Source organism: Pleurodeles waltl, chromosome 9, assembly GCF_031143425.1.
Source record: "Pleurodeles waltl isolate 20211129_DDA chromosome 9, aPleWal1.hap1.20221129, whole genome shotgun sequence".
Classification (NCBI taxonomy): domain Eukaryota; kingdom Metazoa; phylum Chordata; class Amphibia; order Caudata; family Salamandridae; genus Pleurodeles; species Pleurodeles waltl.
The window spans coordinates 189358078-189381100 of record NC_090448.1 but is presented as its reverse complement, the minus strand read 5'-3'; positions in this window follow the sequence as shown (position 1 = coordinate 189381100).

Genomic DNA, 23023 nt, shown 5'->3' with positions numbered 1-23023 from the left:
GGAAAACCCATCTCCAATTGCTTTCCAAAGACCTGTAGGTTCTAGTTGCTGTAATCTGCTTTCAGATCAGTAATGTTCTTAATGTATTTCTTCAAGTCTGCAATCTTGTCACAGATAAAAGTGCAGCATTGATGGACGTTTAAAATTTTGCAGACTCTGCCCTCTTTCACAAGAAAGATGTCTAGCACAAGACACTTCTGCAAAACTAGTAATTTCATAGCCTGCATCCTAGTATCTACAGGCAACATGGAATTTGTTTTTCACTTGTGGACTGCCAGAAATGGGGTCTCTAGTTGGCAGAGGTATAAACCCTTGTCCAAGTAGGGACCACAATCCTAGTCAGGGTAAATCACACACAATCCAAATACTCCTGTGCCCAACCACTGGTAGCTTGGCACTGAGCAGTCAGGCTTAACTTAGAAGGTAATGTGTAAAGTACTTGTACAATAAACCATGCAATAACAAAGTGAAAACACCACAAAAATACACCACACAGGTTTAGAAAAATTTAAGATATTTATCTGATTAAATTAAGGTCAAAACGATCAAGATTTGATAAGCACAAATTGAAAAATCACTTCTGCAATGATAAGAAGAGTCTAATGTCTTTAAAAATCAACAAATGTCTGTTGAGTGCACAAAGTACCTGGTAGGCATCAAAATTACATGCACGGAGACCGCAGAGGAGGAGATGCATGGAAAAAGGAAGGTGTGCGTCACATTTCCGGATGCGAACAACCGATGTGTCGATTCTTCCCACGCTGCAAGGGATTTGCATAGATTTCTGGTGCTCAGTCTTGGATCCTCACACTAACGCAGGGTCTTTTGAACCCCAGGGACGATGCTTGGAAATCCTGTGCATGCAGGACGAAGTCACAGGTGCTGTGTCGTTCTGAGGGTGAAGTGTTGGAGTTTCTGTCACACGGTAGGCGCTGCGTCGATTCTGCATGCAGGAAGATGGACTGCGTAATTCAGGCTTGGCAATGCGTCGATCTGGTGGGATGTGCGTTGAAGTTCTGGTCGCAACGCTGGCACTGCGTCGATCTCCTCTCAGGGAGTCAGGCTGTGTCATTCCGGGTTGGTGATGCAGTGATTCCTTCACCGCTAGGCAGGCTGTGCTTCGATTCCAGCAGGCTGTGCATCAGTTTTTGCGGCACAATGAGATCCTTTGAAGAGAAGAAGTCTTTTTGACACTGAGACTTCAGGAACAGGAGACAAGCTCAATCCAAGCCCTTGGAGAGCACTTCTCAGCAGAGCCAGATGCCAGCAAGGCAGCATGGCAACAGCAAGGAAGCAGCCCTTCACAGCAAAGCAGTCCAGGTGAGTCCTTTGGCTAGCCAGGCAGCTCCTCTTGGCAGGTTGCAGGACCTGGTTCAGAGTGTCAGTCCCAGGAAGTGTCTGAGTTGTTAGGGTCAGGCACCCAGTTTATATATTTATATGTATTTAGAGACCCAACCCAGAAGGGGAAAACTTCCACAGAAAAAAGTTTTTTGTTAGAAAAACCCTCACCACAAGAGTTACCCCTTGGTGGCATGATTCATCATTTTCCTTCGGCCTGAATAGATGTCTTGGTGGATGAAAGCTGGACTCTTGTGCATTCCCTTCAGATAGCCACAGATAGTCAGGCATGACTGATGGACCATCCACATTCTGATGGCCCATCCTGGGCAGGATGGGAGGGAGAATCTGATACTTGCATCATGAATGCACTGCTTTCTAAGCCATCACGGTGGGCTGCATAACCCCTGTGGTGTATCTGGAGCAAAGGTAGGAAGGTCAGGGACCTTGTGTACTTCAAAGGCTTCTGTTTGAAGTCTCTTCCACTTCAAAGGCACCACTGGGTATAAGTACTGGACTTTGGCCGGCTGCCAAACTCGTACCACCACCTGACCGCCATAGCGGCCAGACCAGCGTTTCCGCCCACCGGCCCTACGGTGAACAGGGCCTTCACAGTGATGCCAGCTCGTAATCAATCCGGCAGCAATGTGGCGGTGCGGTGGGTGCAGCAGCACCCGTCGCACTTTCCACTGCCCATAATTTGGGCAGTGGAAAGCATGACGGAGCTGTCCCTGGGGGCACTGCACTGCCCATCCCAAATGCATGGGCAGTGCACGGGCCCCCAGAGGGCCCCGATGCCCCCATTCTGCCAGCCTTTCCATGGCGGTCCAACCACCATGAAAAGGCTGGTGGATTGGGGAGTCCTAATCCCTAGTGCTGCATGCAACGCCACCCTGGCGAATTACATCCGCCAAGACCACCAGGCTGTCGACTTGCAGCAATGTGGCAGTGTTGGCAGTCAGATCCTGGCGGCTCCGCCAAGGTCGTAATGTGTCGGTCAGACCACAAAGACTGTGGCAGTCTGACTGCCACTGCAAGTCTGTCGCTCTTAAGAGTGCCAGACTCATAATGAGGGCCTATATTTGAAGATATTTGAAGATATCCTTTCAAACGTTATGGCCTTCATTACGACCCTGGCAGTTGGTGATAAAGTGGCATTAATACCGCCAACAGGCTGGCGATAATTACCGCCAATTTATGACCCTGGCGGTTAGATCTCAGCCCATATACCACAGCGACACAGCCAGGAGAAAGTCAAAGCTCCACCCACCATATTACAACACCACAATCCGCCACCTTTACCGGGGCGGTACCAATGGCTTCAAAATCCTGGCAGAACCTGAGCTCAGAACAGAAAAGACTCACCACTGGAGACACAGGGAAGAACCATGCCACCATGGTACCCGCAGTGCATGTATTTCCGATGATATTCTATGTTCTGCTCTGCCACGAACACCAAGGCCATCGAAGATGACGACAGTGAGTACAGCCACCTAGCACACAAGGGTGGTGGGTGGGAAAATGACAGTGACACACATACACATGCACAACACACACCCTACACACACCATACACACAACCAGCTGCACAAGAAACCAAGGTAATCTTCCTAAATCGGCTGAATAATGCAAGGACAAGAAGAATTTACTAAAGTGATTGTAAAAATCTCAACACATTAAAAAAATAATAAGTTAGCCAAAGTAACAGCTATTTACAAATGTACAGAGCAAGGGACACTGCCCAGTCCTTAGTTCGTGTGGGCCACATGGCCACAGGCCAAAGTCCAATGCCCTACTTGTCATCTACATCAACAAGGAGAGAACAATGCAGGCGCATCAGTTGGCAAATAGGCAGGAACCTCAGGGGGAGGCGGGCACGTCAGCCGGGAGCTGAACCAAGACTACTGGTTCTGAAGGGGGCAACATGCTCACCATATCTGTTCCCATCTCCATTGGCACACACATAGCCCAGCACACAAGTTGTATGCCGCAAATAGGACATCCACCCACCCACCTTACATGAGGCCTTAACACACACCACTCCATGCATCCATGCCACATGCATCGTGCCCACAGTGTACTCACCTGTTGTTCTGGAGGCCCATACAGCAGTCTGTACTGGGATAGGACCCCAACCATAAGTCTCTCCACCTCCTCTGAAGTGAAGGCTCGGCCCCTTTCACTGGTCACACGGGCCATGGTAGGCTCCAGACACAGGTCACAGCCGCTCATGCTGTGTAGGTCCTCTCCTATGGAAGGTCAGGTAGCAAGTGAGGAATCAGATAGAAAATGGCAGTTACGTCTGCGGTGGTGCATACCGTCACCGCCGGTGTAGATCAACATTGGCCACTGTAACACATAGGGCCCAATATTAACCAACGAGGAGTTCCCAACCACCTCCCGCCATGGCACACAATGTCAGCGGAATTACCTCACTTCCACTTGTCCCTCCACACAGGACGGGCAGATGCCATTTCAGGGGGGGCAGCCATATGGATTCATGCTGCGTCACATGAGAAATAGGCACATACTGGACACATCACACTGGCCCATTACAAGTTTACAGATTGCAAACTCATGTTGTGGCTCCAATGGTCAGTTTGTGACAGTCTCCTCACTCTTGTTTCCTTTAGATACCCTCCGCTGTGGATGAATTGGAGATGGAGACATACCCCTGTGTAAAGACCCCTGGTGGACTTGGCAACACTGGAGGACAGGCAAATTATCCTCACCTATAGACTGGACAGGGACACAGTCACAGAGCTATGTGCCCAATTGGAGCCTGACCTGACATCTGCTATCCTTCACCCCGCTGGGATCCCCCCTCTTGTGCAAGTGCTATCAGTGCTCCATTTCCTGGCAACAGGTTCTTTCCAAGTGACAGTGGCGATGGCAGCAGGAATGTCACAGCCAATGTTCTCAAACGTGCTGACAAGAGTCTTGTCTGCCCTGACAAAACACATGTGCAGCTACATAGTTTTCCCCCAGGCTGAGGATTTGACCACAGTGAAGGCCGAGTTTCATGCAATGGGATATATCCCCAAAATAATTAGGGCGATTGATGGCACACATATTGCATTGCCCCCCCCGCCAGATTGAACAGGTGTTCAGGAATCGTAAGAGTTTCCACTCCATGAACGTTCAGATGGTGTGCTTGGCGGACAAGTACATCTCCCATGTCAATGCTCAGTATCCTGGGTCGGTGCATGATGCCTTTGTCCTGAGGAATAGCAGCATCCCAAATGTGATGCCCCAACTACAGAGGCACAGGGTGTGGCTAATAGGTGAGCCCTGTTTCCCACCCAGTAGATGTTGGTGTATGGGTATGGTGTTGGCCATTTAGAATAGTGTGGCTAAATGTTGACCCTCAATATTTGCAGGTGACTCTGGTTACCCAGACCTATCATGGCTGCTGACCCCTGTGAGGAATGCCAGGACAAGGGCAGAATAACGTTTTAATGAGGCACTTGGGCGAACCAGAAGGATAATTGAAAGAACCTTTGGCCTCCTGTATGCCAGGTTCCGGTGCCTCCATCTAACGGGTAGATCCTTGTGCTACTCACCCAAGAAGGTCTGCCAGATAGTAATGGCATGCTGCATGTTGCACAACCTGGCCCTCAGATGACATGTCCCTTTTCTGCAGGAGGAGGAGACTGGAGATGCGTGTATGGCAACAGTAGACCCTGTGGACAGTGCGGATGAGGAGGCAGAGGATGAGGATGAGAACAACAGAACATTAGTTATTCAACAATACTTCTAATGACACACAGGTAGGCCAGTGTAACTTTACATCTTGACTTTGGTTGTAATCTGTGTGGCAATGGCATGATGAATTTCCCATTTCTATGCCCACTTACTGTTCCCTCTGGCAATTCATTTTGAAGATGTTGGTGACTTAAAATATACTCCTGGTGTGATCACTACAGCCAGCTATAGATCATTCATCTATGCTCATTCTATGTACAGTTCATTTTCAATGTTTGTACCTGTTTCAATTAATACATACATTTGATATACATGACATACTCCAAATGGATTTTTTTCAAAGGGTTTTTATTGAAGTGCTAATATATAGCGGGGAAAGTGCAATGGGATGGGGTGATGATGGAGGAAAATCTAGGGTATTGTTCCAGTCTGTTTGTAGCGCAGCTGCATTGTCCAAGGGGACATATGAAGGGGAGCAATGGCAGTTCAACCTGGACAGGGTGACTGAGTGGGACACAAGGGTGACAGTCTGGAGAATCTCATTTCCTGGTGGGGGTCTTGGCAGGTGTCTCTGGCTTCTGCAAGGGGATGGGTGCTGGTGGCCTGTGAGTCCTGTGGTGGGGCCTCCAGGCCACTAGCGGCAGCGGAGGTGGAAGGCTATTCAGATGTGAAAATAGTTGTGAGTTGACTTACTAGAGTCCAGTCCCTCCGACTCTGGCCAGTCCCTCAGGATGCAGTATTGCCAAAACTTGCTCCTCCCATGCTGTGAGTTCTGGGGGAGGAGGTAGGGGAACGTACCTTCCCCTGTAAGTCGGTCCACCTCTTCCTGGTGTCTTTGTGGTGCCATAGGTGTTATGTGATGTGTGTTGGTGAGGGTGTGTTGGGTAATATGTTGGTGTGTGTGATGTGGAGTTGCATGAGTGGTGTATAGGTGTGAGTAGTGTGTGGCTCTAGTTGTCTCAGGGCTCAATTCCATCATAAATTGGGACACAAAATTTCCCATATATTTATATTTGAGTGTCTTCGATTCCACTGTGTTGCTTAAACACCTGCAACAATCTTTCATAAGAAGAATGCACAAACTCTTTGGGCTCTTGGGTTGTCCTGTCAATCTTAACCCAATCAATGTCTTTAGCTAGTATCTTCCATTTCAAAAAGGTTATCACCTGTTGATACAATTTCATCACCAACGGTGACGTGGTTTGTGGTATCTGATTTCTCCAAGGTTCCTTTTCTGGCAATCCTATAGCCACTTTACATTCTGCCCACAAGTCACTGAGTAACACAATGTCAAAGAAGGTATTCAAAGACACCCAGAAGACTTGTGAACTCTTCACAAATCTCTCAACCTTCTTATACCATTCCACTGTTTTCTCTCAATCTTGGAAACTCATTAGTGAATGATGCAAGATCACTCCTATTCCAAGGCACATGGACATAACCTCCAAAAGTCACTTCCCTCAATGGAAAAATTGAAATGCTCTCTCCATCCATTTAGGACAAATGTGGCTCTCCCCTTGGCTTCTTTTGCTACTTATTCTTCTTCCATCTGATTTCTCAGTTATTGAACTCACTCCACTTTCAAATGCTACCAATTATGTTCTTAATTTGCATTTTACTTCCTGATGTTCTCATACTGTAAATGTTATCTTCATCAAAACATATACAGTAGATTGTCTGCAATTACTTGATTTGGTTTAAATCTAACTCATAAGTTCAGGCCAATTCAGGCAATATATCATGAGTTTGTCTTCCACATTTAGTATTGTTTTTACACAAAAATACAAATTGTGCTCTTTGTAGTTGTCGGGATTGCCGAATTTGGGACTGTGGGCATGCAGTTCCTTTAAGTGATGGTACGCATAGGGGGTCATTCTGACCCCAGCGGTCAGAGACCGCCGGGGCCAGGGTCGACGGGAGCACCACCGACAGACCGGCGGTGCCCCGCAGGGCATTCTGACCGTGGCGGTTCGGCCGCGGTCAGACAAGGAAAACCGGCGGTCTCCCGCCGGTTTTCCGCTGCCCCTGTGAATCCTCCATGGCGGCGGAGGGCGCTCCGCCGCCATGGGGATTCTGAGACCCGCCAGGAACAGGATGGCGGTAGGGGGTGCCGCGGGGCCCCTGGGGGCCCCTGCAGTGCCCATGCCAATGGCTTGGGCACTGCAGGGGCCCCCATAAGAGGGCCCCACTTTGTATTTCAGTGTCTGCTTTGCAGACACTGAAATACGCGACGGGTGCCACTGCACCCGTCGCACCTTCCCACTACGCCGGCTCAATTCTGAGCCGGCGTCATCGTGGGAAGGTTGATTTGCCCTGGGCGGCGGGCGGCCTTTTGGCGGTCGCACGCCAGCCCAGGGCAAATCCCATAATACCCTCAGCGGTCTTTCGACCGCGGAGCGGTATTTTGGTGGGGGAAGTCTAGCGGGCGGCCTCCGCCGCCCGCCAGACTTAGAATCACCCCCATAGTCTTTAAAGCTGCACTCCGCATCACAGGAAGCAGCTTGGTGTTAGCTCTTCTTGTTGAAGCTCCTTACCTGATTTACTATTTCTTAGCATTGTGGACTCCTGGACTTTTCTGTGTTTGTTTATTGCTATCATCGGGTGGCAATGTTTGTCGGAGCCTCATTGGGCTCTTCCTGCATTTTTCCCCTCCGCAACCTGCAATGACAAAGGATAAAGACACGCATTAAGACCTGTTCTGGACATTGTGTTTTAACCGCACTAGCCATGGCAATACAAAATGCTAAACAATCTGCATATTGCTAATATTACTTGTCTGATTTCTTTTCTTTTGAATCTTTATTTTCTGAAACTTGTGGCATGTGCTAAGACTTGAAAGACAAAAGGCTTGTTTAAATGGGATGCGTTTAATTCCTACAGACATAATTTTGAATCTTAAAGCAGGAACCATTTACTGTGATTCTTAATTTATGCAAATGTTTGGACCATGGAGTGCGTAGTTCTTCAGAATAGGAATGCCTTCATTAGACCTGGATGATTATATAATTGCACTAAGGATGTTTGCAAGTTTTCTGTAATGTAGGTTTTCAAGCTCACAGATGAAGTAAGCTAGGTGGGTTATTGATCATTACGTACAATTGCGTGCTAGGTTTACATGAACACCAGTATCTATCATCTTGTTCTTTTGAGCCCAGTTCACTCTGGACACATGGAGGATAGGACACAAGGTATATATATATATATTCATACAAAACATGAGGCAGACTTTTATATGGCTATTTCAGTACTGATACACCCCTTTATTTACTTTAAAGAAGACAAAAGACCAGATGACAAAACTAGCACCTCAGTGACGACATCTGAAACTTCAGCCTCTCTTTGCAGGGGGTCAATTTAGACTTTGATGGTGTTGTGTCACCTTGGGCTTCAGTTAAGTTAGGATCTCTTCTCATGCTCCCTTTCACTCCTGTGAAAACATCCAGGTGAGAACCTGACAGTAGATATCTAGGAGGGAAAGATCAAGATTTCCCTGTATCTTCTCATCCAACTTTAGCTTTAGTTTGACCACATTCCCTGTACTTTCCGTCACCGGGACTGATTTGTTTTCCTGCCTCATCCTGAACCTTCTCTTTCTCTTGGGGACCCATTGCAGAATCTAATCAAATCATGTAGCAGAATCTAATCAAATCATGATGGGCTCAGGAATCAATATCATTCTGTTCTACAGGGGTATTGGACTTTATCCTTTTTCTGAGACCACTATTGATAATACTCTGCGGTGAATTCCAAATAGACATGTTAGAATTTTACGAATTTGGAGTAAACTCTCCTACCGAAGTAAGTCCTGCCTGATTCATGGTTGATGGTAGTGAGGCAACACTAGGGGTTTTCACCTGAGTTGTGACTAAAGGAGTATGTCCTGTTCCTGAGGCTACAGAAGTATTCACTGATATATAAGTATGTGTTGCAGTTCCTGTCGACTACTAATCCCTGAACTCTCTTCCTAAAGTTCTGACTCATATTTACTGATTGGTTAGCTATAGCTATTCCAAAGTATACAATGGCAACTGTATCGTTCATTTTTTCAGTTTGGACCACATATATAGAGGTGGATGTACTGATAACAGCATAAGTAGGAGATCCTGGCTAGAATCACTAGCACTGTCATTGCCAGAACTCTCTGGGTTTCCTGCCTTTTCCTCCACCTTCCTCTTCTTCTTCCCTTCTTTCCCTTTTTCTCAAGTTTTCCACTTACCAATGCCGGATACAATCTAGTTCCCTTTATCATAGCAGTTCTTCACCACCTTTGTTCTGAATCACATCTAGCATCAGTACAGCTTCTCATCGCTTTTCAGACTTTTCCTTGTTATTTTTCCCTTTCCCTAACACAAACTGTATGGTCCCCAACAGTAAGTGCTTCAAATTGTGCAGGTCTTGAAGGTGGCTTAATTTCATACAATACCCTTCTTAAGTTTTCAATGACTCTTAAATTAATTGTGCCATAGAGTGGAAACATCAACACACCTTCTTTCTCTGTGAACTTGTGCCAGTGACTCAGCCAAATACATGTGCAAAGCCCTAAATTAATGGCCACATAATGACCTGGTATATCTTCGGGTTGTGCCTCTTCTCCTTCCCAAACAGGTATTCTCATATTTTTCCCAATCAGATTTCATGTAGTCTTAAAGAATTGCATTTTTCACCAACAATGTCAATAATCACAAATAGAATGCCATTTCAAACAAGGAATATATTCTTTGTGCTTGCAAATTTAATCTGTTGTTAACACCCAGTAACAGCACATCAACCTGTGATGTAGTCAACCAATAACAGTGTGGTACAAACGCCAACTATCCAATCTCAGCATGGCACACTGTGATATTCTTCTCACTCCTTGAAGCAGCTCACCCTCCTTTATATTTATTCATAAACATTGTATTACAAGCACAATAACAATACCAAACAAATTCAAAAACATTGTCTGCTCCACCAAAGAATCAATAGTATTCAAATACACAAGAAGAGGTCCAAAGCAACACTTTCCAGCCTTCTCTGACTCACACTAAAGTGCAACCTCGACCAGCGGGGAATCACCCAGATTAGTATAGCTTCACTCCTGTGCAAAATGATTCACCACACGAACCTCACCTTACTCTCAAACAAAGGTATTTTTCCCTATCTCAATTGTGTATTTGATGTAACCTCCTGACTAACACCACCAAACTTAGCAGACAATTACAATACAGCATTTTCTTCATTGATAACTTACTATTATCCCGGGTTCTTAAGCCAGGTTGAGACCGATAACCACTTCTTTGCATTGAACACTTCAACATCTACACAACTTAAAACTTAACCACTTTACACCACACAACCTCAGCAAAACATCACAAGATAGACAGAAGCAATTGTAGCATTCAACCTTAATGATACTCCTCCACTGTTACAACTGCATCCCAAATTTCTGGAATACTACTACTCTTTGGAATCAGGACAAGGGGTTCGGGATCAGGAATGGGCTTGAACAAGACTGGACTCTCACATAGATGTAGTAACTCCCTCTACCTCAATAACTGAACCATCCTATATTTGAGAGCAAGGAGAAGTGTGATTTACAATCTCTCATCTAATGGATATGTTTATATTGACTGACACTCCAAGGGAATTAGCAAGAATAAATAATTTAAAATTTGCAAAGCCTGATTTGCCTTACAATGAGGCCCAGGACTTAGTGATTGAAGTTAAGCAGTTTTAATTCCAATCAATAATTAATCTATGTATATGCATGTAATGAAAATATTAAAAAGATACAGGATTACAGCTGGCAAGCTGAAATATTGCAATTGGTTCAATCTCAGTAGCTTTATATACAGAGCAATAACAGCCGCTGCGATATACAAACTAAAAATTTGATATAAGTTTTGCATAAAAGTAATCCTGCTCTCGCCCCTAAATATGAAATTATTATAAAATCATCTAATCAGAGTTCTAAGTAAGGAATGATGATAGTTGAAAGGAAATTTTAGGGAAATTTGGAAATGCGAGAAGGTGTCATTACAGTGAAGACCCCAGTAGAAATCTTAAAGCAAAGGGAATGTGGGGCTTATTTTACAACCCCTGTGCACCACCAGTGCATCACTTTATATGACGAACTGGCGGCACATAGTACATATCAATATCTACAGGGCCATGCAAATATCCTGTGCATATCCTGATAGATATGGTGTGAGGCAACGCAACCCAAATTGTTGAGTTGCCTTACATTGCTTTAGGGAGATGTACCATGGGTATTGCGGTGGGTGTTTTCACACAACACCCATGGGTTTTGACACACTTCCAAAGATAAACCTGGGAATGCATCAAAACTGTATGCCTCCCCAAGGCAGGCACAATGAGGTGAAATATTGTTATTTTTCCTTGCAGTTTTCTCTTTCTTTGTGTGCTGCATTCTACAACACACATAGAAAAAGGAAAATGCCACTCTGGATTGTTTTTGTGGAGGAAGGTATCCCTTCCTGCCCCAAAACAATCCTATCAACAATGCAGACACCCTCGCAGCAGGGTGGAAGGGTACCTGCATTGGTGTTAGGCAGCAATTTGTGCAACAGCGCAGGGGGAAAGGACAGAAATTCACTGTATCTTGGAAATGTGGTGCATTTCTCCCTTTTCCAGTTGGCGTAGGGCAGCTCAGTGAAAAGCCATGTGGTACTGCCTTGTGCCTTTTCCTTTTGAATATACCCTCTAGTGTTTAGCATGAAGCTTCACACGTGTAAGAATAAAGGACGAATAGAGGTCTGTACCTCTTGAAATCTAAGAGAATGTGGTTTTAATTCTACGAGCTTAAGCATTAAATAAAACAAACAGAACCTTCAGCAGCCATAGTATTGCTTCCCTCCTCACCAGGAACCAATTGTCTCTTTGCCTATGCTGTACATTTGCAACATCCACTGCATTTCTCACGGTACAGAATTTTGGACAGTTTCTGCAACCTTGAACATTTCCAGTTACAGATAAGCAATTAATAGTCTTCAGCTGCTCATTAGGTCTTCCCTCCAAGATGTCTCTTCTCAGGCCTTACTATCAGCAAAACTAAGAAGTGTAACCATACTCCTTTTCACTAGCTAACGAAACTTTGAGATGTTCTGCAAAAGAAGGAACACCTAACCAGGCACATTAAATTTAAGAAATTAAGGCCCATATTTATACTTTTTAGCGCTGCATTTGCGTCATTTTTTTATGCTAAAGCAGTGCAAACTTACAAAATATCATTGTATTTTGTAGGTTTGCGCCTTTCTGACACAAATGCGGTGCTAAAAATGTATAAATATGGGTCTTAGGCCTTTAGTCAGGCTAACTTTAACTAAGAATTTAATGTGTATTTGAAATATATTCTTATACATGCACACATGTAAATTTCAAAATAAATGCATAATGCGAAGAAACGAAAGCATGATTACTACTCCAAATACAACCCTAAATGGTCAATTTGACATAAATAATGAATATAGGTAAGCATTTTAAATAAACTTTAGTGTGCATGTTTATAAAACTTCAGTCTTTCAATGGTTACATTTCATCAATGCAATTAAATGTTTATAAGGCACACAGTAGATATATTGTCAAATAGAAATGTGTTGGGCAATGATGACTTGTAATGGATGGAGTCTAAATTGGGCTTCTCCAATTATTTACTTTTTTTAGGCCACAGATGTTGACTAAAATGGAAAAGCAGAACATACTCATTTTCTAGTAAAACTAACATGTATCTAGATTACCAAAATAACAGACATTTAACCTATGCTGAGGTTTGGGGCATCTCCACAGACTTCAAACGGGATGACAGACTTCTTAATTAACATAAGTAATCCGCTTAATAATTTTATATGATTGTAAAGTGACCCAAGAAATATGACACCGATGAAGGGGTAGCTGCCAAAACGATAAATAGATGTTACACATACTTATTAAACAAAAAATATTGTGTAAATCTGTTATCGGGAGAAAAGGTCAAAGCAGGTCAAAACGAACTAAAATATGCAGAAATAGAGCAGAGAAACACCCATTCCAAAGGTTATTATTTTGATGGTCTGTTTAAAGAAGCTAGATAATCGTTGATCTGACAGACAAGCAGCCATACGTCTTGTAGGATTCTGAAGCTCTTCATTGTGTGGCGAGAAAGTCTGCTCTATTTGGTTGTTGTGCGTGGATGTCAAATTGTGAGTTTAAATGTTGCATGCCTTGAAAAAGTTTTTGTTTTATAATTCTGGGGTTTGAAGGATGCCCTGATCATGCTGTGGTATTATTGTAGTTCTTTACATGGTAAGACATAAACGTGTACAATTATATCTACATTATTTCCGTAAAGTACGATACTGTCCAATTTGATCGCTATGTTTCTTGGTAGAGAGAGTGCTTTCTTAAATCAAAATAGTTTTAGTGTCATTTGTGAGGACGTAAGGGGTGTTCCATTCATGTACTCGTGGACCTGTAGCTGTGCTCAAGCATTTTGTAAAGCTGAGTGGATTCATAGACATATCTGCATGTTTTGATAACACATGACACCTTCGTGGTTGCAAGCAATGCCTCTGCTTTACATCTATGTGTTCACTGTTGGCATAGTTCAGACATTCACGCTGTGATGGTCACTAGGAGGCACAGGTCCTGGGTACTTCCTTGCACCTGTACTAGCAGTTCAGCCTGCATTCTTAAAGAAGTGAGAAATAATTTGTACAGTCTGTAACCTTTTTAATAACGTGGTAGGCTGGGATAGAAACAGCAAGACTAGGGATAAAATGTGATTATATTCCTGTTAGCAACTGGAGACAGTTCTCTAACTTTTTGGTGTCTTTAAATTAAATGTTTTGAAGAGAAATGTTTACATGCGTGCCTCGTACGTAGCCTCCTTGTCCCTTCATTTAGTCTGATATATGTTTAAGAATTCAAAAACACTCCAGTTGCATCTGTGTGCATCTAGCTTGTATATTGTTTCATAGAGAGCAATAAAGGGGGTAATTCTGAGCCTGGCGGTCCATGACCGCCATGGCGGAGGGCGGCGGAAGCACCGCCAACAGGCTGGCGGTGCTTCCTGGATGATTCTGACCGCGGCGGTAAAGCCGCGGTCAGAAAAGGGCAGCCGGCGGTTTCCCGCCGGTTTCCCGCTGGCCCAGGGAATCCGCCATGGCGGCGCTGCTTTCAGCACCGCCATGGGGATTCCGACCACCTTCCCGCCAGCCTGTTTCTGGCGGTGTCCACCGACAGAACCAGGATGGCGGGAACGGGTGCTGTGGGGCCCCTGGGGGCCCCTGCACTGCCCATGCCATTGGCAGTGCAGGGGCCCCCTAACAGGGCCCCACAAATATTTTCCCTGTCTATTTTGCAGACAGTGAAAATCGTGACGGGTGCCACTGCACCCGTCGCACCACCGCAACTCCGCCGGCTCCATTCCGAGCCGGCTTCATTGTTGAAGGGGCTTTACCGCTGGGCCGGCCGGCGGTCTTCTGGCGGACACCCGTCGGCCCAGCGGGAAAGCCGGAATGGCCGCCGCGGTCTTTCGGCGGGAACCGCTTGGCGGGCAGCGACCGCCGACCGCCGCGGTCAGAATGACCGCCAAAATGTCTTATGGTCTAGTTGTGGATATGACAGAGGTGAATTATTTTGTTGAGTTGTGCTACCTTTCTTCTCCCATTGCTCATAGTCCCTCTGTTTGAGTTGCTCTAAGACAAAGGGGCTCATTATGAACACCGCGGTAAAAACCGTCGACCGCCGTGATGACAATGAACAGAAGATCGCCATTGGTGGTGACCAGAAATCTGCCATATAAAGATGCAAAAATCGTAATCCGACAAAAATTTCCCTGCCACCAGTCACCGCCAGGACCTTGTCGGCGGAAATGCAGGACCTCCCACCCCACCACCGCCGAGCACACAAACTGCCCGCCCTCCAAATAATGATGCACAAATCACGGTGGTGGTCAGTGGAAGCACCCAAACACCCACGCTTCACAGAAATAGAGCTAAGGACCATGGTGGACGAGATACTGAAGGTCAAGCCACAATTATTCGGGGCACAGGTCCAGAAACCACCCATCGCCAGGAAGATGGACCTATGGCAGACAATAGTAAACAATTTCAATACAGTGGTACACCATCCACACACGAGGGAGGACACCTGCAAGAGATGGAACGACCTGCACAGGAAGGTGAGGTCCATGGCATGCCAGCACAACATTGCAGTCCAGAAGACTGGGGGAGGACTTCCACCAACACCACCCAACTACACTGACTGGGAGGAAGCCACCAGGACCACTACCCCACCAGGCCAAAATCACTACATTCAGTCACCCTGCATGCCCACAAACCCACTAACAGGCCCAAATTCCTCCCCCTGTGCACAGCCACCTCCACTGCAAGGAATCACAAAGGCACTACACCACCCACAATGCACCTCCACATCCTAAGCAAAATGCAATGGCAACCTCACAAAGGCACCCTGCATCACCCAAAAGTGGAAAGACTAGCACAAAACAGCCCAGACCTGTGCACCCCATCCGATCATGCAGTTGTAACAGACATGTCTATTCCCCCCAATAGGCACCACCACCCACGCCACCCTGACGGACAGGACAAGGAGTGGCAGTGCCCCACAGGGAGATATAGGCACCACCCATGTCACTGGAGATGGAACCTTGGACATTGACGAACACCCTGGCCCCTCACATAGTCCTGGACTGTCTCCATCCAGCAGCCCCACCCAGGATACCACTGACATCCCTACCATACATCAAACAACATCAGCCCAAGGCAACCGGCCCCACACCTGTGTATCCAGGACACAGACTGGTGGAACGCATGGACAGAGGCCACAGTCACCCCCTACCAATAGGCAGGAAGACGATGGCCACAGTACAAGTAGTACCGCCAGACCTGTGCAGGGGACACAGGAACAGTGGGCTAGGCCCAGTGGGAGCGCATCAGTGGCCCGGGGGAGGCCACAGGATGGATGCTGCAGCCCAGGACGTGATATCTGAGGTCCTGGGAGCATAGCACCAGACCCATGACAGATTGGCCCAGATAGTTTCTACCCTGGGGCAGAGTCAAAGGATGCAGGTAGCACACCACCAAGAGGCCATTGAGCAGTGGAAACTGGACAATGCCTCAATGGCTACCATAGCAGGTGCGCTGCTGCACCATGTCCCAACACAGCCTGAGGTCCCCACAGACCAGGAAGCCCTAGCGACAGGCCAAAATACAGACCAGGCAACAACATCAGCAGCAGCAACTGGACTTGTGCCACCATCTAAGAACACACAGGAGACCTGCATCTCAACCCGTACATGCCAACACCAGGCACCCAAATGGTCCCTCAGGCCCAGATATGGGACGGGAACTCCTGCCAAGACCAAGGCCCTCTCAAAGAAGTGACTCTGGCAAGAACTATCCTCCAAGTGTGCCACTGAACCAACGACCACACTTTGTAAAAACAACCCCAAAAACTGGAAATGATAGATGAACATACCACTACTGCCAACAAATGCTGTGACCATGTAGCCATATTGGACAACCACCAGTAGCCCACTCCCATCACAGTAAACTACACAATGTAATCCCTGCACCAAATAAAACACCAGTTCACCAATTACAATGCCCCCTGTCATTATGTCGAAACAAATGGAAGCATGGATGCAATTGTCTTATAAATCATTTATTCTTATCTGAGTAGCAGGAATTGCACCCCACGCATAACATTTGGTTGTGCCAACAGAATTGTCAAACAATTTTACCATAATGTTACATGTCCTATGCAAACCTGGTCACAGTGACAATGTCTATAAACCCAACACCCTCCTAGATGGAAAGGCACACTGTCAGAATGCTGCACAGACAGCAATCTAATCGAATAGTCCCACATAGTTACTGGGAGTAGAGTTGTATCAGTGGGTTCCTGGAATGCACAACTTCCCCCTCCTCATCATCACCATCACTCTCATCAGGGATATGTAGGCAACAGAATCTAGCCTTCCGGAGACCTATTGTGAGCTCTATCACCCTCCTAGTCCTTCCATGTGCCTCATTGTAATTCTGCTCTGCATCTGTCCTAGGATTCCTCACTTGTGTCAGGAGCCAACGCATGTTGGGGTAGCCAGAATCACCTAAAAAAAAGGGGCAAAACAGGACTGTCACTGACAACCATCAGTGTCAATCAGCCTGGCTGTCTATGTGCGAAAAAGTGTCAGACACACCTACCTATGATCCATCCTCTGTCCCCTTGTAGTTGTTCCATCCTGTGTGGCACACTACTGTTCCTTACCACAAAGGAATCATGGACTGATCCAGGGAACATGGCATTCACATGTGAGATGTACTGGTCTGCAGTACACACCAATTGAATGTTCATGGAGTGAAAGTTCTTCCTGTTTCTGTACACCTGTTCACTGACTCCTGGGGGGATGAGAGCAATGTGGGTTCCATTGATGCCACCTATCACATAGGGTATATTGGCAAAGGCATATAAGTCGGACTTGATGGCAGGGAGGTCAGCACTTTGGTGAAATCTCACATAGGACTGCAGGTGTCGTATGAATGCATTTAGGAATCTGGACAGTATAATGCTAAACATTGGCGGTGAAAAGCCTGCACCCATGCTCACTGTCACTTGAAATAAGCCCCTGGCCAGGAAATGGAGTGCAGAGAGTACCTGCACTTCAGTAGGGATGGCATGTTGATTACGATTAGCCGGTCTCAGTGCCGGATCCAGTAATGCACAAAGTTCATGAATAGTAGCACTAGTGAGTCTGTAATTAATAATGATGTGAAGCTCCACCATGGTCCGCAAATCAACAAGTGGTCTGTACACCAATGGGGCCCTCCCTCGCCATAAGGGTTTGTACCTGGAGGAATATAGAACACATGTGAGGAACACACATACATCTGCCCACAATGTTTCCTATTCAGCACAGCTGGCATGAGTATCAGCGACACATATGTATAGTATGTGTGACACTGTAGTAACATGTCCTCAATGGTACATTAGGACTGTTCAGGTGAGTAAATGTATATTTGTTAATGCCTATGGGTGTTTGGGTACTATAGGGCCTGCATGGGGCAGATGAGGATTTAACAACTGCATAGTTAAGGCCAAAATGTGTGCCCCCTGTAATCCAGAAATTTTGTAGTGGAAGTGCCCTCATACCGCTAGCGGTTGATATAATAGCGCAAGGCGGTGTTTACCACCATGCGCCAATTCATTGTTAACATGGTTGTCGAAAGGGATTCTTAGTGAATCATAATTGCCGCCGGCGGTAACTGTGCACACTGCTGCAGTGCCTACGCTAACTCGTCATCCCAACTTCACTTGACTCCCAGATCTCGTGCATGCAGGTACTCCACTGAGTGTGCTGCTGTGTCCTGCCTCTGGTCATGGAAATGGCACGTGTAGCAGGGGAAAGGGCCCTAGCCCTCACCAGTGAGGAATTGGAGAAGCTCGTGGACGGGGTCCTGCCCCTGTACTCCAAGCTCTACAGTCGGCCAGAGGTGCAGGTGAGTAGGAGGATTGGGGGGCATGGATGTGTGTAATGGTGGTAGATGGCTGTAAACATATGTGCATGTTTGACACTATATAGTCCAGCATTCCTGACATGCTGCGTATGTGTGTGCAGTTATGCTGTAATAAATGTCCGTCCCATAGTGGATGTATAGCCAGCTGTATGTAATGGTCATTGTCTGACCTCTGTGTTTCTTTTTCTGTGTTTTCCACATAGGACAGCGAGGGGATTATGGCAGGCCATCGCCAGGGAGGTGCGGACCCTGGGGGTCTAAAACTGGTGGAGCACCCATTGTAGGAAGTGGTGGGAGGACCTGCGGTGCTGGGTGAGGAAGATCTGCAAGGCCCAGCTGGGGAAATACTCCCAACGAGGAAGGGTTGCCATTCGGGCACTGACTACCCTTATGCGATGCATTCTGGCGGTGGCGTACCTGGAACTGGATGGGCGCTTGAATGCTGCACAGCAGTCATAGGCAGTGAGTACAGAAACCCTACTTTGGCTCCTTGATGGATGTGTGAGTGTGCAGTGGTATGTATGCTGTCTAGTGGCAGGGACTCTGACTGATGTTCATCTACATAATGGCCCCAGTGGGGAGTAGAGTTATAAGGGTCAGGTCTGCAGTACTTCAGGCCCTTCAGTGCTGTGGGGGATGGCTGTAGAGCAGGGTTGTGGCCACTAGTGAGGGGCATGTGTAAAGCGGCAGGTAATGCATGGTCTGAAAGTTGCAGGGTGGGTGTATGTGTGAGCCACTTATGTACCTCCATTCAGCTATTTACAATCGTCTCTCCTGTTATGTCTCCCCATTCCTGTTCTCATGTGTTGTCTGTGTACATCAGCATCATCTGGCGAGGGAGCTGAGGCACTGGCAAGTGGGGATGCAGTGGCCCACGGTTCCACGGATGCAGAGTTGTCCGACGCTAAGGGGATCAGTGGGTTGTAGGGCAAGGGGAGTACCTTGGGGGAGGAAACTACCACTGGAGGTAGTGACTCTGATACCTCCTCTGATGGGAGCTCCCTGGCGGTGGCAGACCCTAGTGGGTCCACCCATTCTGTGTCATCTTCCGCCAACCCCCATACCATCACTGCCCTCACATTTGCTTCCCACTGAGTTGCCTGTGCCCGCTCACCCAGAAGGGTGGGTGTCTCCTTCGCCCAAGGCACCTCATCCCCTGCCCCAGTCAACCCTGCTGCCCTCATGGAGGAGGCTATTGAACACTTGAGAACCATGTCTGTAGGGCAGACAACCATCATCAATGCCATCCAGGGGCTAGCATCAGAGGTGCAGCAGACCATTGCCTATATGGATGGCATTCACGGTGCTGTGTTTGGCCTACAGAGATCATTTCAGGCTCTGGCCTCCTCTTTGATGGCAGCCAGTGTACCTGGTAAGTCCGTCCCCCCCCTCCAACAACCTCTACCCCTTCCAGCACCCCACTCCCTTCACCCGTCCAAAGCACACATTCTGACACGCAGGCACACACCTCAACACACAAGAAGCACTCTTCAAAACACAAGCACCACACCTCCCACCACAGGCAAATACACAGCCAACATACACAGGCACACATACCAACATCCACTTCCCCCAGTGTGTCCGCATCTTCCACCTCCCTGTCTGTCCCCTCTACATGCACACCCACAGGCACTGCATCTTCATTCACTGTTGCTGACCCTATTCTTGCAGTCACCACAAAATCAGACATCCATACATGCACCCCAGACACCACATCTGAACTCACCACAACAACTTTAGTTGACACGTGCAGCACACTCACCAGACTTGCAGACACCCAGACAACATACATTTACATTGCCAGCCTGTCTTGTCCCACTGTGTCCGCCACCCCCTCCTCCCAAGACACTCAAACGCACCAAAACACCCACCCATCACACATCCCCCTCACCTCAGCATACGGTCCAGTCACCTGCAGCCACGTCTCGCACACCTACACCTGTGAAGACGACTCCCTCTACCTCCACTCCCACACCTTCCTCCAGATCCACCCCAATTGCCCCTAAAAAACTTTTCCTATCCCGTGTTGACCTATTGGAACCCACTGGACAAACCCGTCTAGTCCCTAAACATGCCCACCTCCTTGCCCTGTCCACTCCTCCTACGTCACAGCCTGCCCCTGTCCGCCCTTCCCATTCCCATGCTACCTCCCCAGTGAGCAAGAGACCCCATGCTGGCCCGGGAACATCTGCTGCACCCCAGGCAAAGTCCATTCCACCTGCTTCAAGGTCCAGATCCATGACCCCTCTACCTTCCAAATATAAGGACAAGCCCCCCCTCCCAGTCGTAAGTCCCCACCCCCACCACCCTCCACCCCTGTTCCCTGAGGGGCCTGGATTCCCCAATGTTGACCCTATGATGCGGAGTACCTTTGCATTTGTGTGAGTGAAGTTGGGGGCAATTTTTGCCCATCAGACTACGTACTCTGTACTGGCCATTGACCTTATGTTGCACTTGTGTTGCTCATGGAGCTGAATTAAAAATCATGTGTGGCCAGTGTTGTTTATGGCACACTCAGGATCCGTGGTTCATCGTTTCTTTGCTTGGGGGTGTTAGGCACATGTGTGTACTTTGGGCAGGTTGTATTTGCCTTATGTCGGGTAAGTACCTCTTGCTGGCTGGTGTATGGCTTGTGCTGTTGTAGAGGGTTGTAGGGGAGTTGCGGGGTGGGTGGAGTGGGTGGGTATGTCACTGTGTCCTTTCTTCCCTTGTTTAGTAGGTTGCGGTACTTACCGTCGTTGTCTTCGTCGGCGGTCTTGGTCATGGAGGTATATGGCAAGGAGCAGGGCGGCATGATCTGCAACTCTCTATCCATTTCTGCTTTGGCGTGTTGTGTGTGCCTCCGCTGAGTGTTTCCTTTTATTTGATTCATTTCCGCCTGGCTCTGCGTGGCGGTGGTTCCCGCTCCGGAACTGACGGAGGTCTAGTGCTTAATTATTTGATGGGCAGGAAGGGTCTTTCTGTCGGCCTGTGGGCGGACTCTGCCGTCGTTGTCAGGACTCCTCTGCTGGCAGTGAGTGGTTTTTAGGCTGCCTGTTTTTAAGATGGTTCATAATTTGGTGGTATAGACCGCACGCCTGCGGTGCAGCGTTTGCCACTGTGTTCATAATGAGGGCCATAGTCAAACTGCGATGTGAGAAAAAACAAGAATAGAATCCAAGGTTCCATTTTCTAACACAGTGGGGTATATTACTATCTGAGGTGTGGACCCAATGTACCTCAAAATCAGTTATATTGTAAGGTAAAAGTAAGTTAGTCCACCCTTGAATACATCAAATCAGTATCTTTTGGAATTTTGAGTGAGGAATTCCTTGTTCTATAGTAGTAAATATTTTAAATGAATCATATTATATTTAAATCAAAGTTTGAGCTGCAGCTGACACATGTTGCATTCCTTGTATGGCTCGACAACCTGGGGCATTTTTCAAGGCTTCAAGAGAACACATGTGATTGATAGTGATGAATAAAAATGCTTTGTCAGTGGGAGAGGGTATCCATCACCTTTGTGTGAGGTAAAAGAAAAATGAAGAATAGAGACCATGACAGTGCTGGTGGGGACCACTATAGATGGGTATACAAAATTGTGTACAGGTGTCCAGATTGTTAGCTCTCTATACCCTCCATGTCTTTATTTATATAGAGTCACCTGAGTGTATAATGTGTGGTGAGGTAATTGAGAGAATTGGTGATCCCAGCATGCACCTCTTTACTTAGGTTGACTGATTAGACAGTAGACACTGAGGTCCATGAGTTAAATGCCTAAGTATTGGCTAAACAAAATGTTTTGTCAATACTTAGGCATTTAACTCATGGAAAAAGGAGAAATACAGCCCGGTAGCCTAATAAAATATTAATACCACACAAGAAAAAGACAGAGTGGAGGAGGAATACCTCTAGTCTTGTGTAGTAGGTATTATCCCATAGATAATTTAAACATACCTATTAACTCCCAGTTCAGTGTAATTACATACATTCAGTCAAACAACATATAACTTCCTTGAATCAGATACAGTGAGATCACTTTAGTAACATGGACATTGGTGCAAATCATAATTTACATCCGTTGTAATAATAAACATCATCTCTTGTAATTAACCCAAGTGCATATCATTATTTGGAAGACTTTATACTAATGTTTCGAGGCCATATGATTTCCTGATCGGTTTTTACTGCATAGGTTGAACGGTTGTGTCCTCTATCCAGCGGTGTCTAGCACATAGTACATGCAGTACTAATGAAGTGACACAAATTTTAGATACAGTTCCAGATGGTCTGGGCATGTGTAGTTGTGCAGATGCTTATTGTAAAGGACTGAAATAAAGTAAAAAATTGTCTAGTGTGCTGAGTGAACTATGTGAGCCATGTCATGTACATATTCAATGATGTTAGCTGGCGTTACGCGCTGGCGCTGCCTGGTGTTCGTGAAAAAAAATGACGTACACCATGCAGCGCCGGCGTAGGGGAATA